Below are 25,151 nucleotides of genomic sequence, written 5' to 3'. Positions count from 1 at the left end.
CTCACACCTGTAATTCCAACACGTTGGGAGGCCAAGGTGGGCAAATAGCTTGAGCCCACAAGTTCGAGACCAGACTGGGCAACATGGTGGGACCTCGACTCTATACAAAAAATATAAAAATTAACTGAGAGTGTTGGCATATGCCTGTAGTCCCAGCTACTCGAGAAGCTGAGGTGGAAGGATCACCTGAGCCCAGAGAGGCAGAGGCTACAGTGAGCAGTGATGGCACCATGGCACTCCAGCTTGGGGGACAGAGTGAGACCCTATCTCAAAAAAAAAATATATATATATATATATAGTTGTGGTTATTTTATACTTGAGAAGTGTTTGTTGTCAACATAGCATCTTAACTATGAAACATGACCCATCCTTATTATTGAAACTGGAACCTGTGGGTTCATTTTAATTATCATTACCTAGCGCTATGAAAAAGTAGACATTGCCTGGTTTAGCAAAGTGGAGTGAGTCTTGCTTGTCTTCAGAAACTGACAACAGCAGGCAGGGAATCTCGGGTATACAGGGACAGAGCTGAGCTTGTCAAGACACTTGAAAAACAACTGCTTTTTGTTTGTTTCTTTTTACTGTGGCTTTGAGAAAAATATTAGGGTGATTTAATTAACCTCACTGAGCCTCATTTATTCAGTTGTAAAATGAAAAAAATAATTGAACTTAACTCATTTGTTTATTGTGAGGATTAAATAAGAGAAGGCATGGCCTGGGCACTAGTAAACACTCAATAAATATTAGCTTTTTTTTTTTTTTAATAAGGGCAGAACAAGTATAGCCTCAAGTGTCACATTCAATGTGACTCAAGTCATAAGTTGAGGGTCACAGGTTTTTATTCCAGAACTTCTCTAAGGCCCCGTCATACTGAAGTCAAGAGTTAAAGAGTTCCCAAAATATTTGGACCCTATTAAAACGATTCGGGGTGAGCTTTCTAGTCAGTCGTGACAGAGAAAACCAGGCATAAGTTAAGAATCAACCCATCACAGTTAAATCTTACTTGCTGAATTCTAAGGCAGGCATATGTGTGTGTGTGTGTGTGTGTGTGTGTGTGTGTGTGTGTGCGCGCGCGTGTGCGCGCGCACGTGCTTTATAAATCAATTTGCCTTAATCAACTTTGCCTTTAATCAATATCGACATGTAATTCAGAGTTTTTCTCTCCTGCCCCATCCTCTTTTGAATTGATGGTTTGTCTCAGAATCAATGTGGATGTAAAATTAAGTACAGTGTGGGCATATGTTATTTTTAAAATCCTTTGTGAGTTTTATAATTTCTTTTAAAATACCGTCTTATTTAGTAAGAATTTATGGATTATTCGCATTTCTCAGGATGTCTGTTTTAATACGGAGTTGATTCTGATGGAAAAGCTTGATTGATTCCACCTTGGGCCCACCTTTGCTTTCAGCTCACCACGGAAAGCCTACATGAATGAACCACTTTGTCACTTCTCTGAACCATACAAGTAAAGTCTAGGAGAGGAGAAAATGACACTTCTGGAATGAAGCCGTGCAATCCCTGGAAAGGAACTTAGCATCAACTCAGGCAGCGACCCACTGTGACCCTGTTGGTTGGCCATACCAATACCTGCCAGGCAAAACCCCATGCCTGAGGACTTCTCTGGGCTCTGCTTCTGCCAAACCTTTAATGCTGGGTCTAAGAGGAATGAAAATGGTTTTCTATGAAGACCAGTATATAAGGACAGAGCAAGACTCCTCAGCTTCAAATATTTATTACTTCCTTCTTCCGGTATTAACAAATTTTGGCTTTAGATGATACTAACGCATATAGATAAGAAATGTGTTATCAAAATAGGCATATTGATGAAAAGTACATATAAGACTCTATAAAGTATATCAACTCTAATCTCTATATCTAATAGTAACATAATTTATATTAGTAATATTACAGTACAGTAAGCCCTCTGTGTTCATAGGTTCTCCCACCAGCCACAGATTCAATCTGGATTCCACCAGCCAGAGATTGAAAGTATTTGGAAAAAAAAATGGGTGATTGAATCTATACTGAAAATGTGCAAACTTGTCATTATTCCCTAAATAATACATTATAACAACTATTTTGATAGCATTTACACTGTATTAAGTATTAGAGGTAGTCTAGAGATGGTTTAACATATATGTGAGAATGTGCAGAGGTTTGATGCAAATACTATCCCATTTTATATCATGGACTTGAACAAACAAGAATTTTGATATCAGAGTAGGGACTGGAGCCACCCCTGCCAAGGGACAACTGTAATCACATATATTTATTTTCTGTAATACCACTCTCAGCAAATTCTACATCAGAATCCAGACATTACATAGACAAATGCACATTCGAATGATAGAATGTTGGGCTGGATTGTATAGATTTATACAGATGTTCTATCATTTATCAATTAAGCAAGGTTCAGCTTAGATTTTTGGCTAATCTGAATTCATTTGATTTTGAAAGTGGAAGAAGTTAAGATTATCATTCAGTGATAACATGAGAAAGATTATGATACTTGAGAATACTGTTTTTATCTTGACTGTAACCTCTATACCTGGCAGAAAGAGTGGCTAGTTTTATGAGCAATGCAAAGCCTTGTTAGAACAGGAAGGAGGCCAGGCCCAGAGGCTTACACCTGTAATCCCAGCATTTTGAGAGGCTGAGGCAAGTGAATCACTTGAGCTCAGGAGTTCAAGACCAGCCTGGGCAACACAGTGAAAATCCATCCCTACAAAAAATATAAAAAATTAGCCGGGTGTGGTACCATCTGCCTGTATCACAGCTACTAGGAAGACTGAGATGGGAGGATCCCTTGAGGCCAGGAGGCAGAAGGTGCAGTGAGTCAAAATTGTGCCACTGTTTTTCAGCCTGAGCAACAGACTGAGAACCTGTCTCAAAAAACAGTTTTAAAAAATCAGTTAAAACCAGAAAGGAACAGAAAGGAGACATCCATCTTACTCCACCTGGCTTAAAATTTTCAGCTTTGGGAGCAGTGCTGTGGGTGAGGATAATAAAATTACAGATGTATAAAATACTCTGATAGAAAAATGAGATGAGGATGAAAACTAACAAAAGAAAAAGTGTATATGGTCAATTCACATATGAAAAACATAACCTTACTAATAAAGCAATGCAATAGAAATTATAATTTTTAAGTATCATATTTGCCTTTCAAACACAGATGCAGAAAGATTATTTCCCCTGATAAGCACACGGTACAATAAACATCCTCATACACTTCAAGCCACGTTTCATTGGAAACTTAGCAGTATACATTAAAAGCCTTAAAAGTCTTCAAACCTGACCCAACAAATCCATTTCTAAAAGTATACACTAAGAGGCGGAAAGAGATGCATGTCAATATTTATGTTTAATGATAATTACTACAGTATTATTACTTATAAGAGTCATAATTAGAGATCTAACGTGTGTTCCATAACAGAAGAACAAACAAATTTTAGAATATGAAATATTTTAGAGTAATTAAAGACGTTTTCAAATAATACTTAACAATATGGGAAAACGTTAATGATTAGTGGGAAACTGAAATGTTGTGCAAAAAAAAAGCAGGGGAATCAAATTACATATATATTCTATTTCCAATTTATTAAACAGACATATACGGAAGTTTTCCTGGGACCAACATCGTGGTTATATTTTTTAGGGATATAAGAACTGTCACACTGGGGGGTCAGGTCCAGGTTCAAAAGTCAAAGGAGGCTCCAGGCCACATTTCAGGAAGACGTAATTGTCCTCCTTGAGGAATGCTTTCCAAAGACTTTAATAATAAGAGCCACAGCAATTTTTAATCATGTGAAACACTTTACACTTTGCAAAATTTTTCAGATATATTTTCTCTCTGGATTCTCTAAACAGTCCTTTGAGGTTGGCTGCATAATATTATGCCTGGTTTACAGACAAGAAAATAAAAGCTCAAAGAGTTACCCAAGTGGTAAGTGGCAGAGTCTTCAGCTTTGACCATTACCCTTCCCTTTCTCATACTGGCAACTTCTGGAAATGTGATTTGTAAATACCTTCAGGTAATTTTGGAATACATTTCTAACTCCTGTGTATACTGTCTCTTGAGAAAATGCACTGTTTGCTTTTAGTCTATCCTATGTGCTCTAAAATTACCTAGTTTCAGTATCCATGGGCATATTAATATAATAGTTATTTAACTGTATTATATATAGTTAGACATAGGGGTAAGAGTGAGCTTAATCAGGCCAACTACCACGAGCAGCAAACACACTTGCAACCATCTTTCCCAAGAAAGGTAAGATGGGGGACAGGAAAAGCACCATTTAAAGGAACTTCCCTTGGGTAACAGGGAACATTTCTAAGAGATCATTGAGAATCAAGAACCATTATGATGTATCAGCTAAATAAGGTGTCAACAAAAACCATGCTTGGCCTTGTGTGAAACCCAGAGCTGGCATTTCCCTACCCTTGGTCATTCTCTTCCACCCTGTGGCTATCTAGGTCAGGATTCTCAAAGCTCACCATGCATCATTTGGAGACTTTGTGAACATGCAGACTCTTATTCCCTAGGTCAAGGGCTGAGGGTCTGCATTTCTTTCAAAATCCCAGCTGATGCTGCTGCTGCTGCTGCTGGTCTAGACCACATTTTCAGAAGTGAGGATTTAAGCAATCAGCACCCAGGGAGCTGGGACAAATCTTCCACTTGATTCTTACTTGTAGGTTGGTTTTCTACAGCTCAGTCAGTGGGAACTCTCACCCCTTTGTTTCTCCATTAGCAATTATTCTTTTTTGTTTGTTTTTATAAATCCATTTCATTTTTAATTTCGGGGGTACATAGTAGGTGGATATATTTATGGGGTACATGAGATATTTTGATACAGGCATGCAATGTGTAATAAGCACATCAGGGTAAATGGGTCATCCGTCATCTCAAGCATTTATCTGTACTTTGTGTTACAAGCAATGCAATTACACTCTCAGCTTTTTTAAAATACACAATAAGTTGTTCCTGACTGTAGCCACCCTGTTGTGCTATCAAACTAGATCTTATTCAGTCTATCTAAATATATTTTTGTACCCACTAACCATCCCCACCTCCCTCCCTCCACTACCTCTGGTAACCATCCTCCTACTGTCTATCTCAATGAGTTTGTTTTAATTTTTAGCTCCCATAAATAAGTGAGAACATGTGAAGTTTGTCTTTCTGTGCCTGGCTTATTTAACTTAATATAATGACTTCCAGTTTCATTCATATTGTTGCAAATGACAGAATCTCATTCTTTTTTATGCTGAATAGTATTCCATTCTGTATAGGTACCATAATTTCTTTATCCATTCATTTGTTGATGAGCACTCAGGTGGCTGCAATGAACATGAGAGTACAGATAACTTCTATGTACTGATTTCCTTTATTTTGAGTAAATACCTAGAAGTGGGATTGCTGGATCATATGGTAGCTCTATCTTTAGTTTTTGAGGACCCTCCCTACTGTTTTCCACAGTGATTGTACTAATTTACACTCCCACCAACAGTGTAGAAGAGTTCCCTTTTCTCCACATCCTCATCGGCATTTGTTATTGCCTGTCCTTTGGATGAAAGCTATTTATTGGGGTGAGATGATATCTCATTGTGGTTTTTATTTGCATTTCTCTGATGATCAATGATGTTGAGCATCTTTTCGTACACCTGTTTGCCATTTGTATGTCTTCTTTTGAGAATGTATATTCAGATCTTTTGCCCATTTTTAACTGGATTATTAGATTTTTTTCCTATAGAATTGTTTGAACTTCTAATATATTCTGATTATTAATCCCTTGTCAGATGAGTATTTTGTAAATATTTTCTCCCACTCTTTAGGTTGTCTCTTCACTTTTTAAATTGTTTCCTTTGCTGTGAAAAGGCTTTTTAACTTGATATAATCTCATTTGTCTATTTTTTTCTTTGGTTGCCTGTGCTTATGGGGTACTATACAAGAAATTTTGTCCAGACAATGTTCTAGAGAGTTTTCCCAATATTTCCTTTAAGTAGTTTTATAATTTGAGGTCTTTATTTAATTCTTTTAATCCAATTTGACTTGATTTTTATATATGGAAAGAGGTAGGGTTCTAGTTTTATTCTTTTGCATATAAATGTCAAGTTTTCCCAGCACCATTTATTAAAGACACTATTTTCTTCCCAATGTATGTTCTTGACACTTGTGTCAAAAATGAGTTCACTATAGATGTATAGATTTGCTTCTGGTTCTCTATTCTGTTCCATTGGTCTGTGTGTCTGTTTTTATGTCAATATCATGCTGTTTTAGTTACTATAGCTTTGTAGTATAATTTGAAGTCAGGTAATGTAATTCCTGCAGTTTTGTTTTGTTTTGTTTTGCTCAGGATGGCTTTGGCTATTTGGGGTCCTCTCTGATTCCATATAAGTTTTCGGATTGTTTTTCCTATTTCTTTGAAGAATGTCATTGGTATTCTTATAGGGTTTTGAATCTGTAGATTGCTTTAGTTAGTATCAAGATTTTAACAACACTAATTTTTCCAATCCATGAACATGGAGTATCTTTCCATTTTTTTGTGTGTCTTCTTCAACTTCTTTCACCAACATTTTATAGTTTTCATTGCAGAGATTTTTCACTTCTTTGGCTTAGTTAATTCCTAGGTATTTTGTTTTATTTGTAACCATTATAAAAGGGATTACTTTCTTGATTTCTTTTTCAGATGGTTTGCTGTTAGCATATAGATATGCTACTGATTTTTGTGTTGATTTTGTATCCTGCAAATTTACTGAATTTATTTATTAGTTCTAATAATTTTTTGGTGGAGTCTTTAGACTTTTTCAAATATAAGGTCATATCATCTGCAAACAAGGATAATTTGACTTCTTCTTTTCAAATTTAGATGTGCTTTGTTTCTTTTCTTGTCAGATTGCTCTAGCTAGGACTTCCAGCAATTGTTCTATGTTACATGAAATTCCATTATAATAACTCTCAATCTTGCTTCTACATTATGATCACCTGGGATGCTTTATAAAACTTTGATTCCCAGGTCATACACCAGTAAAAGTAAATCAGAATTCCAGATATCTAGGTGATTCTAATGTGCAGTCAAAGTTAAGAACCAGTCGCTATAGGAGTGTAGAAGGCAGAGAACCCATAAGCCTGGCTCTGGTCCATGCTGCCAGCATTTTTTTTAAGTCTGGGTTCCTCTTTTGCCTTTAATGTTAACCTGAAAGTCAACCAAAAATAATTGCCTCAGAAGCCTGCTTGCAAAGACAGGTCATCTGCTCTGAAGACAGGGAGAAAAGGTCACTTCAAAGAGACTTTACTGGAGAAAAGTCAATACAGGAGCTAGAGACTACATTTTTCCTTGATTTCTCTGACTTGGAATTACATCATAAATTCATTCACAATTTTACCTTCCACTGTTGTGTCTTATGAACTTATTCTGTGAATCATTTCTGAAGAAACTGATGATTTTTCCTCTTTGAGAATAGTCACAGGTACCCAGGGAGCTTATAGGTACCCAGGGAGCTGATAGCACTCAGAGACAGAAGTTCAAACAGATGAACCACTAAGAAGAGAGAAACTTTTTCCCTATGAAATTGAAAATGAGCTTTCAAGCAAACTAGAACACCCAAAACCATGTTATTTCGGAAGCAAAATTGAGAAAAGACCCTAAGATATATATAAAACATCATATTCATCACAGTTTTCTAGTTTTCTGTCCATCTTTTCAAATATCTAATAATTCCCTGATTAGTAGGTGACTATTCGCCAAGAAAAGCCAAAACAGAAAAGTTTTCTTTACAAGTCACTCTATGTATGATACATATTTTTAAGTGACTATAATTTATTTAAAACTTTTTATTCTTATGAGCTCCCCCAATTTTTTAAATAATAACCTCATGATTTAGTTGGCTAGAGTGTTTGTCCTCATTCAACAGGAAGAACAAAACAAGACATCAGCAGGCAAACACAGCCACACCCAGACTGAAGAGAACAGCCCTATCCCTCAGGAAATTAGAGGAGAGTTCAGAGTTCTGAGCCAATGTATTGTTCAGCCTATTAAGCATCCTGAGCAAGGATAGTCACTTGATACCTGAACACTGGGTTTTCAGAAAGGCTCCAGAGATATCTATTCACTCATCCATTCATTAATCCAACAAGTATTTATTGAGGATCTATTATGTTCCAGGCACTATTTCTAGGGTCAAAATATAAAAGTCATGGCCCTTGTCCTCGAAAGTTTAGACACCAATGGGAGAAGCCAATTTATAAACAAAGAGGCAGCAGGTAGAGCAGAAAAGAAGAACTCAGGCTCAGGAGTCAGGCAGATGGATATTTGAATCCCAGCTGTACCATTTTTTTAGCTGTATGATCACAGTTTATTTACAGCCTCAGTTTCCGCATCCATAGAATCCAGATAATAGTAGTACTCATGTCTGAGGGTTGCTGCACAGGCTAAATGAAATCTTCCATGTAAAACCACTTAGCCCAGTACTGGGCATACACTAAACAAGCCGGGAATGTGAGGGGCACGTGTGCGGTTCAGTGGTCGCACATAGAGAGGGGAGTGATTAATGTCGCTGGGGGACAGAGGCACTACTGTTTCAGGACTTTATGAATATAAATAATACTGTGTTGAAACCAGCTAGCCAGCTATGAGGGCTGGGAGGGAATGTCTCAAGTAGCTCTGTAGCCACAGAGCATTCAACTTAGGAAAGACAGAGATACCCAATTATCAATGGGGCTGAAATCAGAGAGGATCTTGATTAGTCTCAGAGTGTACAATACGTTTTGATTCTTTCCAACTCTCCTTTTGAACCTTTATAGCTTGATAGTTTGTACTTCCTGTACACATACGTCTTCAGTTACAAGATGAATTTCATAGTAAAGGTTCCATCGCAATGTTGTTGCTGTCAAATAAGATAACGTATGTGAAACGCTAAACACTAAAGCATTGTACAAAATACACGAATGCACTAATTATGCCAGACAAGACAAAGTACTGTCTCCAAGAAGCACACCAGGCAATCCCGATGACGACAACCACAAAAGTCTCTCTAGGGCTGTTCAGCTGCCCCCTGCTCTTCCCTGGCTGCAGCTACCCACCCCATTCCAGTCTGAATTTAGAAAATCATGGGCTACCCTCTTAGGGAACCTGAGCACAGCTGATGAAGGAAGGCACTGAGAATAAGAAAGCTGAGTAAGAAAGGATGAGTCAAGAAAATTCCATGGACGGGTCAGAAGTTAGACCGGGCTTAGGAACCAAGGACCCATCCCCCCAGAGAGAAAGGGAAAGCCTGAAAGGAATGAGTCGCATCTCCACTCCCTCCCAGAGGGCAGGCCAAAGATTAGGAGGTAAGAAATACGCTTGCCTGAAAATGAGAAGATGGCAGACACTGAGCCTGAATAACTGTGACTTGGTGGCAATCATGGCACGTCCTAACCAGCCTACCTCTGTCTGGCTGACAGCTGTCCCCTGATCTGAGCCTGGTATTCTGACCAGTGCATAGACACATAGACTCTAAGAGCTACCCACTTCCTCCCATGTTTCCTAACGTTTTCACACACCCCTATAACCACTAAAACACTTTTTAAGACTTTTTTTCCTCTGGTCATTCCCATTTCCCCATCCCCTCCAATGACATTTTAATATCACGGATATTCAGTACATCTGTCTATAGACGATGACCCTGTGGAAGGTAATGGACTATCGCAATATGTAAGCTTTCATTTGCTTCTCAGAGACTAATTTTCATTCCTTCTCTGGGCAATGTAACCCCCATTGAGAATGAATGTATTAAATTGCCCTTCTGCTTATGCAAGAGAGACTCCATCTCCCATATTTACAAGCATGAACCTTGATAAGAACACCCCATCTCATGCTGTTAAAATTCAAATCCACAAAGTTGATATTATGTTCATGTACTCTACACCAAAGCTTCATAAGATTCTGTTAAAATTCCAAATTTTGTTAGAAATTCCTTAAAAAAAAATAGTAGGTACTGTCTAACAATCAAGCACTGGGCTGTGTATTTTACACGTCACCTCATTAAATCCTCACATCACTCTAAGCGTCACTGGTCTGCTTTACAGATCAGGACTCTAGAGGTCAGACAGGTCAATAGCCGACCCAAGGTTATCCTGTTGGTCAGTGGCAGAGCCTGGAATGAGCACAGCCTTGTCTGGTTCCAAGGGTGTGGGCTGTAACCACAATGCAACATGCTGGCCTGCAGAAAGTAAGACTCACGCCTTCCTCACCTAGCTTCACTCGGGGTTTGCTTAGGAGTTTAGGAGCTCTACTTATAAAGGAGTAATAGTTTTTAAAATATTCACGTTTTCATTTGCACTTCTGCATGTCTTGCCTTCCTCCCAGGCAACCTGAGATAAGGAGTTAGGGTAGGCTTGAAAATTGAATTATTCAACAAGCAGTGCCGCGTATGCACCAGCCAATCAGAACAGGCCAATCACCAGCCAACGAGAATAGACCAGGCATCAGCCATTCAGAACAGTCCAGGCACCAAAGGACTGGGAATCAGCCAATGAGAATAGACCAGGCACTAGCCAATCAGAACAGTCCAGGCCTTACCATGAGCGCAGAGTTCAGCTGCCTACCTATTACTCCAGGTGTCCTTGAGAAGGGGTTGCGCTGGTGGAACACTGAGGGGCTTGGGGAAGCAGCTAGTCATCTACCAATGTGGATGCAGACTTGGTTCTACAAGACCTAGAGGCACTTTCTTTTTTCTTTTTCTCTTTCTTTCTTTCTTTTTCTTTTTTTTTTTTTTTTTTTTTTTTGTAATTTTATTTATTTATTTATTTATTTATTTATTTATTTATTTATTCATGGCGCGATCTCGGCTCACTGCAAGCTCCGCCTCCTGGGTTCACGCCATTCTCGCGCCTCAGTCTCCGGGGTAGCTGGGACTACAGGCGCCCGCCACCACGCCCGGCTAGTTTTGTTTTTGTGTTTTTAGTAGAGACAGGGTTTCACCGTGTTAGCCAGGATGGTCTTGATCTCCTGACCTCGTCATCCACCCGCCTCGGCCTCCCAAAGTGCTGGGCCTTAAGGAGTTTCTCTCTTGTTGCCCAGGGTGGAGTGTAATAGCGGGATCGCCAAGCACTGAGACCTCCGCCTCCCGTGTTCAAGTGAGTCTTCTGCCTCAGTTCTGCCAAGTAGCTGGGATTACAGGTGCCCGCCACCACACTCGGCTAATTTTTGTATTTTTAGTAGAGACGGGGTTTTGCCACATTGTCCAGGCTAGTCTCGAACTCCTGACCTCAGGAGATCCACTCACCTCGGCCTCCCAAGGTGCTGGAATTACAGGCATGAGCCACTGCGCCCGACCTGTTTCTTTCATTGTGTAGAGGATGTTTCATAGCGATGGATGTTGCCTTATGGGAGATGGACAATAAGACACAGAAGAAGGGAACAAAGCCCAAAGTCTGCCCGAGGATTTTGGGGAGGAGACAGGAGGAGACACAAGGGGGAAAGCAAGGAGAGCAGAAGCCGGAACGTTCATCCCCACTCCACCTTTTACACCTGACCTTGTCGGGAAGGGGGTTATTTAAAAACAACTGAGAATAAAAGGGACTTTCTCTGCTTCCCCCGCCTTACCCGCAGGCACCTCCAAAATGGCACAAAAGCCATAGTCAGAAGGAGGCAGTGGAAGGAAGGTAGCTAAACAGCTTTAGGGCAGCGCTCCTGCCTCCCTCGCCTGGTATACAGTGGCCCAGAGGGGATCAAAACCTCCAGTGCCTGAGGACTGACAGAGGCCTGGCACCAGGACAAAGAAGCTGATGAAGCAGTAACTGTAAAATGTGCGGACGTTCAGAACCACGGGTGGGAGGTGAAGTGTCTTTTGGAAATAAATGAAGACCAACCATAGGAAAAGAGAACGACCATTTATTTAGAGCTTACTATAACAAGAGAGTCAGCCAGCATCAATTGCATTTTGGCAGAGACTCAAAGACAGGCAAAGGAGTGGGAGAGCTTCATAGTGGAAAGAAGTGAAGGCCTCAGGTGTGTCCTGACTGGAGGCTGCTGACATGGGGAGGCCACAGGTGGGCAGACTCAGAGCAGGGCATCCTATGGGATTGGTTAGGGAAGCATATCTGGCTTTCTCTGGTGGGTTCTAAACTGGAAGCAGGGACAAAAATAAGGATAAGCTGTGAGTTATTAATCAAGTCCTGGCCATTTAGAGCCAAGTGATACAGAAGTGATTTTTTTGGCTTTCAGGACTGTTACTAGAGATAGCAATCTGGCCTCCTACAGTTTCGACTTGTTGCTGGGCTGGTTAGTATAGATAAGGGGGTTGGTTTCTGGAGCAGGCTGTAGATCAGTGTTCTGTTTTTATGTATGGTCTGGCCATTGTTCAGTTGTGTCTTTAGACTCTCCATTTTGGCCCAAAAGGCCATACAGGATCAGTCACATCTTAGTGGTCACGACTTTGGACGGGAAACAACCTCGTCTCTTCCCAGCAGAGTCGGTGAGTATGCAATGGACCGATGTAGATCTGGAGTCACCACTCCTCAGTCAAGACACTGACAATAACGTGGGAGGATGACCTTTCGGAAAGGTAAGCATCATAGCATTGGCAAAGTTGTTCCAGAGGCTCTGCGGAGGACAGGCCATGTCCCTGTGCCTCCACCCACCACCCCTTTGTGCCATCTGGGCTCTGCTGTGTGCTTGCCTCATTTAGCTCTGAGGAATGACTCTGATGTTGGTCACTGACACTTTGGTTCAAGTTGCGACATGTGTTGTTCTCAATGTTTTATTTACATACCATTTAATATGTATTATTATAAAATCGTTTTTTAGATTACAGAACAAGTGGTTTTATCTAGTATTAAGGTTATGGGTCCTTTGCAGAGCTCCTGAAATCACAATGCACAAGATATCATCAGGCTTTTAGCTGGTTTATTTGGTTGATCCTTATGAAATTGCCAATATTCACTTGCTTTTGTCCTACCAAGTAGTTTTGTAGGGTTCAGCCAAGTAAATGAACGAGTATTCTGAGTTTTACTTCTAAGAACCAACTGGGTGACTAGAAAATGCTTTTTAAAAAATCATGAGGCCAATTTTAAATTTTCATTTTTATTTAGAAAAACTGCAGATGTCTTTGTGACAAATATGCAGACGCACACACACAAATGACGACTGATCTCTCTTTGTATTTTTTTAAAGTATAGAGATAGAAACTTTTAAAACATGCCCCTGTCCAGCAGAGCGGCTTCACTATTGCGTGGGAACAGTTTTTATGAACCATATTTTACTTCACTTTTTCATTGATCTACTGTTGATTAGGGACTTTTTTTTTAGACCTCAAAGTGATGCATTTGAGTTCTCCTTCATTGTGGAGTGATAATGAATAAGATTCAGTTTCACCTTGTCTTCGGGGAATTGGCAAAGGGAAGGCAGAGCAAGGTGAGAAACACTGTCGTTGGCCAGTAAAGAATCCTATAAACCAGTATTAGGTAAACTGCAAGTAGTTACACATTTCACCCTCGCTGTCAATTAAGCAGAGCCCATCACAGCTCCCTGATGTTGAAAAGCGTGTTTGTCATTGATTTTCTAAAGTGCTGGTTGAAATCTTGTCGGCCACTGTCAATTTAAAGCCCCTTGTAATTACACTTCTTGTAGGAGAGATTCTGATTGTATTTTCTGTGCCAAAACCTTGTCCTGAAACATGTTTCATGATAAGTCAGAAGGGAGGCTGTAGCAATTCTTACCCCAAGGAGTGTGTAAGGCTCCCTGAAGAATTTTTCTTTAATGAATGAATGAGACATCTTATCCCCCGATGGAGGTCATTTTAGTCATCTTTCTTTCCTGATGGAGCAAAAAACTTTCACGTGCGAGACAAGTTCGAGGTCAGGGAGTGTTGTCAGTGGAGTTACTGGAGTCTGAACTCTGAGCTGCTCACCAGGTTACATCACTTTTTGAGGTTAAAGATATAAGGGTCCTCTATCTGGACCACAGAGCTTTGATTCCTCTTGACACAGATTATCTTGAACATCACGGTCAGCATATATTACTATTTCTTTCACTCTCTTGGTATTTAATTGTAAACCAAAAATAAAATTCTAAGATGCGCCCCTCCTGCCCCCCACCAACCATCTGAGTGGACCCCTCGTCTCAGCCAAGGGCATTCCAAAAATTAACCTGTAAAAACTAGTGGAGGACATGATGGGAAGGGGAAACAAGATATGCTTCACTACAACCTCTTTCCTTTTGGAATTACTTTAGAACAGACTCTGTAAGTCTGATAAGACACATTTACAAGACTGGGCATGGTGGCTCATGCCTGTAATCCCAGCACTTTGCGGGGGCCAAGGTGGGTGAATCACCTGAGGTCAGGAGTTCGAGACCAGCCATAGCCAACATGGTGAAACCCCGTTCTACTAAAATTACAAAAAATTAGCTGGGCATGGTGGTGCATGTCTGTAATCCCAGCTACTTGGGAGGCTGAGGCAAGAGAATCACTTGAACCCACGAGGTGGATGTTGCAGTGAGCTGAGGTCGTGCCATTGAACTCCAGCTTGGGTAACAAGAGCAAAATTCTGTCTCAAAAAAAATAGAAAGAAAGAAAAGAAACATTTACCATCTATTCTCTCTGCAGCCTGCTACCTGGAAGCTTCATCTGCATGATAAAACCTTGGGCTCCACTCTCCACAATCCCTTCTCTTAACCTTATCACAACCCAGACACTCCTTTCTATGGATAATAACTTTTTCAACCTATTGCCCAGAAGAAAATCTTTCAACCTGTCTATGATCTGGAAGCCCCCACTTCTAGATGTCCCATCTTTCTGGACCAAACCAACGTACCTCTTACAAGTATTGACTGATGCCTCGTCTCCCTAAAATGTATAAAAGCAAGCTGTGGCACATGTTCTCAGGACCTCCGGAGGGCTGTGTCATGGGCCATTGGTCACTCATATTTGGCTCAGAGTAAATGTCTTCAAATGTTTTACAAAGTTTGACTTTTTGTTGACATAATCAAAAGTAGACTTGAGATCTATCTTATATGGTTAATTTTTCTTCTTTCTCTTATATTGTAAATCTAGTGAGAGAAGAAACCATATGCTGTACCCCAAAACACCTATTTCATTGCCAACCGTAGATAATGTGTCTGTTGCGTGGTAAGTGGACCTTCGTCTATACAACAAAGACTCCGTCCAACTCCAGGAACCCACTAGAGACCATAATTAGCACTGTTGCGAATGTTATTGATATGAACCCTGGACTCAAAAGTTCAGGCATTAAGTGTAATATTTACGTCATAAAACTGGGGGATTTTGAGGAGCCAGTGGGGGAAAAAAGCCATCCTATGTACGGACATTATATAGAAGCACACAGGGACCTTAACTAAGGTAATATGCTTTCAAATGCAAGAGCAAAATGCAAGCAGATAACTAATCCAAATAATCTCCTGTATTCTCCCTCAGAAAGGAGTTCTAAGGTTCTGGCCATTGGGCATCTCTCCCACCCAATGCCTGCTGTGTGCTGCAAAACAGACTGTGCTCCGGCCTCTTGCCAAGATATCATCTGGTGAATTCTCCAATAATATCACTATAAGGTTTCTGTATACCAAAGAAATATAAAACCACAGATATCACAGGAAATGTCAAACAAACAAAAAAAACCCCTCACCCCCAGCTTCACCCATGAGGGCCAAACATTCAACTTGAGGGTTTGGCAGTAAGAAAAAAGGACATGCAAAGAACAACAAAACAAACCCAAAAAAGCCTACTGATTCTTTGTTCCTTTCTATTTTGTTTGAAATGAAAACTTCACCTCAGAAACCAGAAACAACTAAAATCCCCAGAAAACATAAAACTCTCCCCATTTTGTGTCCAGCACAGAACCTCCTGCTACTGCCCATTGCTGCATTTGCCAGATAACCCATTATGGGAGTAAAAAAACACCAAACCCTGACAAATAAATCATTCTGAAAGCTGGGGCTTCCCAAGGGTAACATCAGAGATTATCAGTCAGGCAGAAATGTTAGCATCCATTTTCCCATCATTGTGAGACCCTTTGTTAATGCTTTTTTTTTTTTTTCTTTACAGAAAAGGCACAATGCCCTGCATTATGGGGACATTTTATGCAAATAGCGCTTAGGCTGTGTGAAACTCTGTATCAGACACTGTAACCAGGCAAATACCTCTTACAGAAAGATTTTCATCCTAGTGCAGAGCCACCTCACATGGCCCTGAGTATTAAAAGACCAACCAACCCTTCATGTCTACTCCCAAATGAAAACGACCAGGTATTGAACAGACTGAGCTCTGAGTGGTGGCCCAGGTAAGAGGGGGCTCTATTCAACAGCAGGAGAGGGAGTCTTCCTCACCGCGATTCCTGAGGCTGAAAACGGGATCAGCTCCTAGGTCAATCTAACACTAGGAATCATAGGAGTTCAGAGCTGGAAGCACTGTGTCATTTTATCCACTTACTTCAGCGTTGACACTGAAACCTGGAAAGGTGATGGGACCTGCCTAAGCTCAGAAAGCCCACGCATAGGGAATCAGGACCAGAATCTAAAGTGACTGGGCCCAGCTTGCTAAATTCCTTTATTCATTTCCTTAATAAGTAGTAATATTAAGGCTGGGGCATTGTGCAGAGTTCTAAAAGAATAACAATGAGTAAGTTGTAGTCTGTGCCCTCAGAAGCACTAACAGTCTAGAAGGGGAGGTACAACTAAAAAGATAGATACACTGGCAAAAGATTTGATGACCTCAATGCCTGTCATCATAAAACTGGTTAAATAAATTGTGGTACATCCATATAGTGGAATAGCAGGCAGTCGTTAAATAATCATAGGATGATCTACATGTACTGATTGATGTGGAAAGTTCTCCAAGTTATGTTGCCAGGGGAAAAAAATGAAGTCTCTGTGGTAGATATCAATCCAACTATTCAATAATCATTTTGAATGTTAGTAGTCTAAATGCACCAATTAGAAGACAGAGATTATCAGAATGGATTGAAAAAATAATACCCAACTATCTATTGCCTACAAGAAACCCACTTCAGATATAAACATACATGTAGATCAAAAGTAAATGATGGCCAAGCACAGTGGTTCACACCTGTAATCCCAGCACTTTAGGAGGCTGAGGTGGGAAGATCACTTGAGGTCAGGAATTCAGGACCAGCCTGGCCAATATGGTGAAATCCTATCTCTACCAAAATACAAAAGTTAGCCAGGCATGGTAGCATGTGCCTGTAGTCCCAGCTACTCAGGAGGCTGAGGCAGGAGTATCACTTGAACCTGGGAGGCAGACATTGCAGTGAGCCCAGATCACGCTACTGCACTCCAGCCTTGGTGACACAGTGAGACTCAGTCTAAAAAAAAAAAAAAAAAAAAAAAAAAAAAAAAAAAAAAAAAAAGGTAAATCATGCAGAAAGAAAGACTGTGCTCATATTCACCCAAAGAAGGCAGAAGTAGCTATATTACTTTCAGACAAGCAGACTTCAAAGCAAAGAAAGTTACCATGGATAAAAAGAGGCATTACATAATGATAAAGGAGGCAATTCTCCAAGAAGATACAAACATTCTTAACATATATGTGCCTAACAACAAAGTTTTAAAATACATGGGGCAAAAATTGATAGAACTTCAAGGAGATACAGAGGAATCATCATAGTTGGAGACTTCGGCACTCCTTTATCAGAAATGAAGATCCAGCAGGAGAAAGTCAGTAAGGACACATTTGAACTCAACAATATAATCAATCAACTGAGCATAACTGACATCCATAGACTACTTCACTCAACAAGAGCAGAATACATGGTCTTCTCAAGCTCACCTGGAACATTCACCAAGGTAAACCACATTCTGGGCCATAAAACACATCTGAACAAATTAAAAAGAATAAAAATCATACAGGGCCTGCTCTGAGAGCACAAAGGATTAAAGTAGAAATCAATAACCAAAAATAACTGGGAAAATAACAAAATACTTGGAGTTTAAATAACACATTTCTAATTAAAATGGTTTAAAGAAGAAAACTCAAAAGAAATGTTAAAACATTTTGAACAAAATGAAAACGAAAACACAACTTAGGCAAATTTGTGATATGCAGGAAAAGCAATACTTAGAGAGAAACTTACAGCATTTAAAATAAGAACGATCTAAAAATCATCTAAGCTTCCACCTTAGGAAACAAGAAAAAGAAGAGCAAATTAAATCTAGAGGAAACAGGCTGGTGCAGTGGCTCATGCCTGTAATCCCAGCACTTTGGGAGGCTGAGGAGGCAGATCACTTGAGGTCAGGAGTTTGAGACCAGTCTAGCCAACATGGTGAAACCCCATCTCTACTAATAATACAAAAATTAGCCAGGTGTGGTGGCACACACGTGTAATCCCAAGCTACTTGGGAGGCTGAGGCATGAGAATCACTTGAACCCAGGAGGGAGAGGTTGCAGTGAGCTGAGATAATGTCACTGCACTGCAATCTGGGCAACAGAACTAGACTCTGTCTCAAAAACAAACAAACAAAAAAATCCAGAGGGAAGAGAAGAAAACAAATGAAAATTAGAGCAGGAACCAATCAAATTGAAAACAGGAAATAGAGAAAATAAGAACCCCAAATCTGTTTTTTTGAACAAATCAATAAAATGATGAGCCTCTAATCAGTCTTAAAGAGTAAGAAGAAAGAAATTATTATCAGGAATGAAAGAGGGACATCACTACAGATCCCATGGACATTTAAAGAATAATAAACAACTCTGTGCCCACAAATTTGACAATGTAGATGAAATGGGCTTATTCCTTGAAAGATATAATCTGCCAAAACACACACTAGAGTCAATAGACACTCTTATTAGGCCTATATCTGTTTTTTTGAATTGAAGCAATAACTATTAACCTTCCAAAACAGAAAAGTCCAGGCCCAAATGAATTCACTGATGAATTCTGCCAAACGTATAAGAAAAAAATTATACCAATTATCTGTAATGTCTTTCAGAAGGTAGAAGCAGAGGGAATACTTCCTAACTCATTCTACAAAGCCAACATCACTCTAATACAAAAGCCACAAAGACATTATAAGAAAACTACAAAACAATATCTCTCATAAACATAGATACCAAAATCCTCAACAAAATTCTAGAAGATCATATCCAACTGTATATAAAAAGAATTATACACCGTTATCAATTGAAATTTGTCCTAGGTATATAAGTCTAGTTCAATATTCCAAAATCAACTAATGTAATCCATCACATCAACAGGCTAAATTAGAAGGATCATATGATCTTACTAATAGATACAGAAAAAGCATTTGACAAAACACAATACCCATTCATCACAAAAACTCTCAAGTCATTAAGGATCGAGGGAAACTTTCTCAACTTGATAAAAAGCACCTACAAAAAACCTGCAGCTAACATTATACTTAATGATGAGAAACCAGAAGCTTTCCCACTAAGATCAGGAACAAAGGAAGGATATCCCCCTTGCCACTCATTTTCAAACGTGTGCTGAAATTCCTAGTTAATGTAACAAGAAAAGAAAAAGAAGAAAAAGGTATACGAATTAGGAAGGACGAACTAAAACTGTCTTTGTTCACAGATGACGTGATTGTCCATGGAGAAAATTCAAAAGAGTTGACAACAACAACAAACTTCCTGGAACTAATTAAAAAGTGACCACAGCGAGTTTTCAGGATGCAAGGTCAATATGCAAAAGTCCATTTCTTTTCTGTATACCAATAATAAAGTGGAATTTAAATGAAAACAATACCGCTTATGTTAGCGCTCCCCAAAATGAAATACTTTGGTATAAATCTAACAAAATATGTACAAGATCTATAGGAAGAAAGCTAGACAATTCTTTTGAAAATAAATGAAAGAAAAACTAAATAAATGAAGAGATATTCCATGCCCAGAGATAGGAAGAATCAATATTGTCAAAATGTCAGTTCTTCCAAACTTGATATATAGATTTAATACAATCCCAATAAAAACCCCAGCAAATTATTTTGCATGTATCCACAAACTAATTCTAATGTTTATATGGAAAGAGAAAGGACTCAGAATAACCAGTACAATATTTGAGGAAGAAAATAAAGTTGGAGGAGTGACACTACCCAAATACTGGCAAAAGTATAGACAAATATATCAATGGAACAGGGTAAAGAGCTCAGAAACAGACATACGTAAATAGAGTCAACTGATTTTTGACAAGCAACAAAAGGTGTTCAAACAACTATACAGCCACATGCATAAAAAAGAAAATAAAATTAATCTAGACACACTAGACACAGACCTTACGCCTTCAACAAAAACACTCCAAATGGATCACAGATATAAATGTAAAACACAGAACTATAAGATTCCTAAAAGATGACATGGAAGAAAATCTATATGACCTTAGGCTGATGATTTTAGATACAACACCAAAGGCGTGATTCATAAAAGAAAGAATTGCTAAGTTGAACTTCATTAAAATTGAAAATTTCTACTCTGAGAAAGACACTGTCAAGAAAATGAAAAGACATTGCTTCTCACCCTTTTGGCTAAGATCAAGCGAAAATGAAAAGATAAGCCACACACTGGGAGAAAATATTTGCCAAAGACATTCTGATAAAGGACTGTTATGCAAAATATGCAAAGAGGTCATAAAACTCAACAATAATAAAACAAACAACCCAATTTAAAAATAGGACAAAGGCCTTAACAATACTTCACCAAAAAAGATATACAGATGGGAAATAAACGTGAAAGGATATCATATTTCATCGGGGAAATGCAAATTAAAACAACAGTGTGATATACTTTACACCTATTAGAGTGACCAAAATCCAGAACACTGACAGCACAAAATACTAGCAAGGATACGGAGCAACAAGAACTCTCATTCTTTGATGGTGGAAATGCAAAATGGTTACAGCCACTTTGGAAGACTGTTTAGCGGTTTCTTACAAAACTAAACATGCCCTTACCATACAATCCATCAAACACACTCCTTGATATTTACTCAAAGAAGTTGAAAACTATGTCCACAAAAAAACTGCACATGGATGTTTATAGCAGCTTTATTCATTATTGCAAAACTTAGAAGGGATCAAGATATCCTTCAGTACGTAAACAGATAAACTGTGTTATGTCCAGGCAATTTAGCACTAAATAGAAACGAGCTATCAAGTCATCAAAAGACATGGAAGAAACTGAACTGTATGTTACTAAATGAGGGAAGCCAGTCTGAAATGGCTACATGCTGTATGATTTCCACAATAGGACATTCTGGAAAAGGAAAAACTACAGAGACAGTGAAAATACCAGTGGCTGCCAGGTTTAGGGGAGATAGAGGTGTGAATAAGCAGAACACAGAGGAAATACTCTGAATGATACTATCATTGGGGCTACATGTCACTACATATTTGTCCAAACCCATAGAATGTTCACCACTAAAAGTAAACCTTAATATTAACCATGAACTTGAGCGATGATGTTTTGATGTGGTTCATTGTAACAAATGTACCACTCTGAGGGGTTTCTTTTTTTAATGGCAAAGTCTGCAATTCTCAAATGTAAAATGAGGGATTTGGATTTGATCAGAGATTTCCCAACCTGTTTCATTCAATTGTAAGTCAAATATAAATTACATAAAACTTAGCATTTTAACCATTTTTAGGTGTTTAACTCAAGTACAGCACACTTAAAAGTCCTTGGACATTATTTGGCATTAAGTATATTCACATTGCTGTACTGTCGTCATCACTATCATCCATCTCTAGAACTTTTTTGTTATTTTCATTTTTTAAACTTTTTTTTAAGGATTTAGGGGTACAAGTGCAGTTGTGTTACATGGTTATATTGTGTAGTGGTAAAGTCTGGGCTTTCAGTGCAACCATCACCCAAATAATGTCCATTGTACCCAATAGGTATTATTTCATCCCTCATACCCCTCTCACCCTCCCACCTTTTGGAGTCTTCATTCTCTACGTTCACATGTGCCCATTGTTTATCTTTCACTTATAAGTGAGAACATGTGATTTTTTCTTTTTATTTCCCAGTCATTCCGCTAATGATAATGACCTCCAGAACTTTCTTCATCTTCCGAAACTGAAACTGTACTCCCTGAGCACTTACTCCCCATTCCCCCTTCCTCTCTAGCTTCTGGCAACCACCATTCTACTTTCTGTCTCTATGAATTTCACTGTTTTAGGGACCTCACATAAGTATTTGTTCTTTTATGTCTGGCTTATTTCACTTAGCATAAGGTCTTTAAGCTTCATTTATCTTGTTGCATGTATCAGTATTTCCTTTCTTAAGGCTGAATAATATTCCATTCTATGGATATACATTTTGTTTGTTCATTCGTCCATCATGGACATTTGGCTTGCTTCTACCACTTGACTATTGTGAATAATGCTGCTATGAACATAAGTGTATAAATATCTCAAGTCCTTACTTCCAGTTCTTATCCAGAAGGAGAAGTGCTGGATAATATGATAATTCTAGTTTTAATTTTTTTAAGAACGGCCATATTATTTTCCTTAGCACTGTTTTACATTCCCACTAACAGTACACAGGGTTCCAATTTTTCCACACTTTTACCAATATCTGTTACTTTCTGCTTTTTTAGTAGTAGCCATCCTAGTTGGTATGAGGTGGTATCTCACTGTGCTTTTGATTAGCACTTTCCTAATGATTAATCATGTTGAACATCTTTTCATGTGTTTATTGGTCATCTGTATGTCTTCTTTGGAAAAATGTCTATTCAGGTACTTTGCCCATATTTTAATTGGGTTGTTTCTTTTTTATTGTTGAGTTCCAACCTTTTAAAAAGCTGTGTAAACACTAACTTTCAGTGAAATTGTATATCAAAGCCCAATAAGCAAAATAGGAAAAGGCAGCCCTAGCCTGGTTGAATTGGATTCATGTAGAGGACTCAGAGCTCTGACCTACTTTCCCAAGAATTTCTCATCCCAGATCATTCCCCCTCTTCTCCTCCAACATCTCCCCCCAGCTAAGGGGGTCTCTGGGACGCCTCCACGAAAACTTTAGTGCGCACAGAAGTGAGCAGACTTGAAAAATCACTAGACTAAATAACCTCTAGGCTACTTCCCAGGTAACAAACAGTGTTTATGTGAAGAACAACCAGAGTTTAATTGTTCAAAGGAGAAACTACTTAAACGAAAGGGGTTCTCACCAATACTTATTTGCAGAAGGCATATCCTCAATGTTCTCTTACTTCTGTGAAGACTCTGGTTTAACACGTAAGTCAGATTTATGCCATATTCTTCTGAAACACTGAAGATGTTTATTTTCCACATATTAGTTACCGGATTCTTGTAGTGAATCTGAATGCTCAGTCATATCTTTTGGGGCACAGTGCTTGGATAAGTCTGTTTGCAAAGTTTCCAAAAATGCTTTAACTATTAGAGATATCCCTGTAGCATATCGACTGCAAAATTTTTCTTCATTTCTTCTCCTCTCCCTGTGTCCACGCCACCCTTTGCAATGTGACTTTGTGGCTCCTCCCATCAAGAAGTGGACTCTGATTTCCCATTCCCTGAGTCTGGGCTGGCCTTGTGGTTTGCTTTTTACAATGGAATAAAGTGGAAACGGTGTTGAGCCAGTTCTGAGCTGTCCAGCCTCACTTCTGCTCTCATTCTTGGAATCCTGTCCAGCCACAGTGAAAACAAGCCTGGGCTAGCCTGTCTGATAATGAGGAACAAAGGGTTTCTATCATCTTGTTGCCCCAACTGGCAGTCAGCCAACAGCCGTATATATCATAGTAGCTTTCCTAACCAATCCAGCACACAGCCACCTTACTCACTGACCACAGACATGTGTGCCAGTTCAATGCAAATCAGAAGAACTGTAGGTTGGCCTACAGACTCATAAGTAGTAATGAATTATTACTTTAGGTTGCTGAGATTTGGGGTGGTGTGCTAGATGGTGATACTTAAGTAATATTGTCACCAACTACTTCTTACAGCAGAACCAAAAGGTAATAAATGACAGTTAGCAATTCTGAGGACCTATTGCATCCTGCGCAATTGGTATCCTTCCCTCACTATCCTATTCTTCAACAGGTACTTGGACTCACTATCAAAAGGTAAACACTACACTTCGAATTTAAGGAAATTTTCACAAATCACAAAAGGTTCTGGAGATAATGTTTTATCTCAAACTACTCTGAGATGAATAGAAACATGTATTTGGGTATATGTTCTTTTGTGTTTCTGTTCCTTCTGGGTCTTTCCTTTGGGGGTTTTGTCCTCCCTACCCCATGTGCTTGCACTTGGTAAGCCACACTTCTGTAGGGTAGCCACATACTTCACCAGCAGTGTTTCAAGAAAACATCTTCTTAAGTTATTTCAGGGAGCAAATGCACCTGTTTCTATTTGGCTATAAAATATGGTTAAAAACAAAAAGAAAAAGCAATCAGAAATAGCATTATATCTAGTGCCTTTTCCAAATCAGAGAGCAGAGGTCTTTAGTTGGTTAAGCTTTCAGCATCCCCAGATATATGGTATCCCTGCAAAAGGAAGAGAAAATATCCCTCCTCTGTGGAGCAAGCAAGGGTTTAGCCTTCCCTGTGTCAAGAGTGCAGTACTCTCCCTGCAGTCATTACCATGGTTCATTGCAAGCCAGCACTCCACAATGTCAGATGGCCACCACAACTCAGCCTTCTGACTTCAATATTCTCAAAGGCCGGGCAGTCTTCCTTTTAAGAAAGTTAAGCAGGAAGAAGAAACGTGAGACTAATTTATGGAAATGTATGCAACATCCATCAGATGGTCTCTGCCAGATATAACCAAACACTGGGTGATTTAGTGCTTTCCTACTATGCACAAAAAGAGTTCCAGACACCAGCTCTTTAGTATGGTGGCAGTGTACCTGGGCCACCAGCTAGGCTTTGCCATGGTAATTCATTTCTTTATCTTTAAAAATAAACAGCACAATTCAATCCAACATCTCAGTTGAATAAGTAAAACCCAAAAGGCGAGCTTCTGTGTCTGGAATAAATTACCCAAGCCTACTGAAAGTTAGAATCAAGCCGACTTTAATCTAAGAGAAAGGAGAATAAGAAAAAAAAATTTTAAAGGAAGAGTTTCAAGGAGAATGAGAGCTCAATTGACACTGACAAATATCACAGAGAGACGGGAAAGGAGGGACTCTGAAAAGTTGATTGATTGATTGATTGAATTATTGATTGATTTTTT

The sequence above is a fragment of the Rhinopithecus roxellana genome, chromosome 9 (genome assembly GCF_007565055.1).
Source record: "Rhinopithecus roxellana isolate Shanxi Qingling chromosome 9, ASM756505v1, whole genome shotgun sequence".
Taxonomy (NCBI): Eukaryota; Metazoa; Chordata; class Mammalia; order Primates; family Cercopithecidae; genus Rhinopithecus; species Rhinopithecus roxellana.
Note: the sequence above shows the minus strand (reverse complement) of the source record.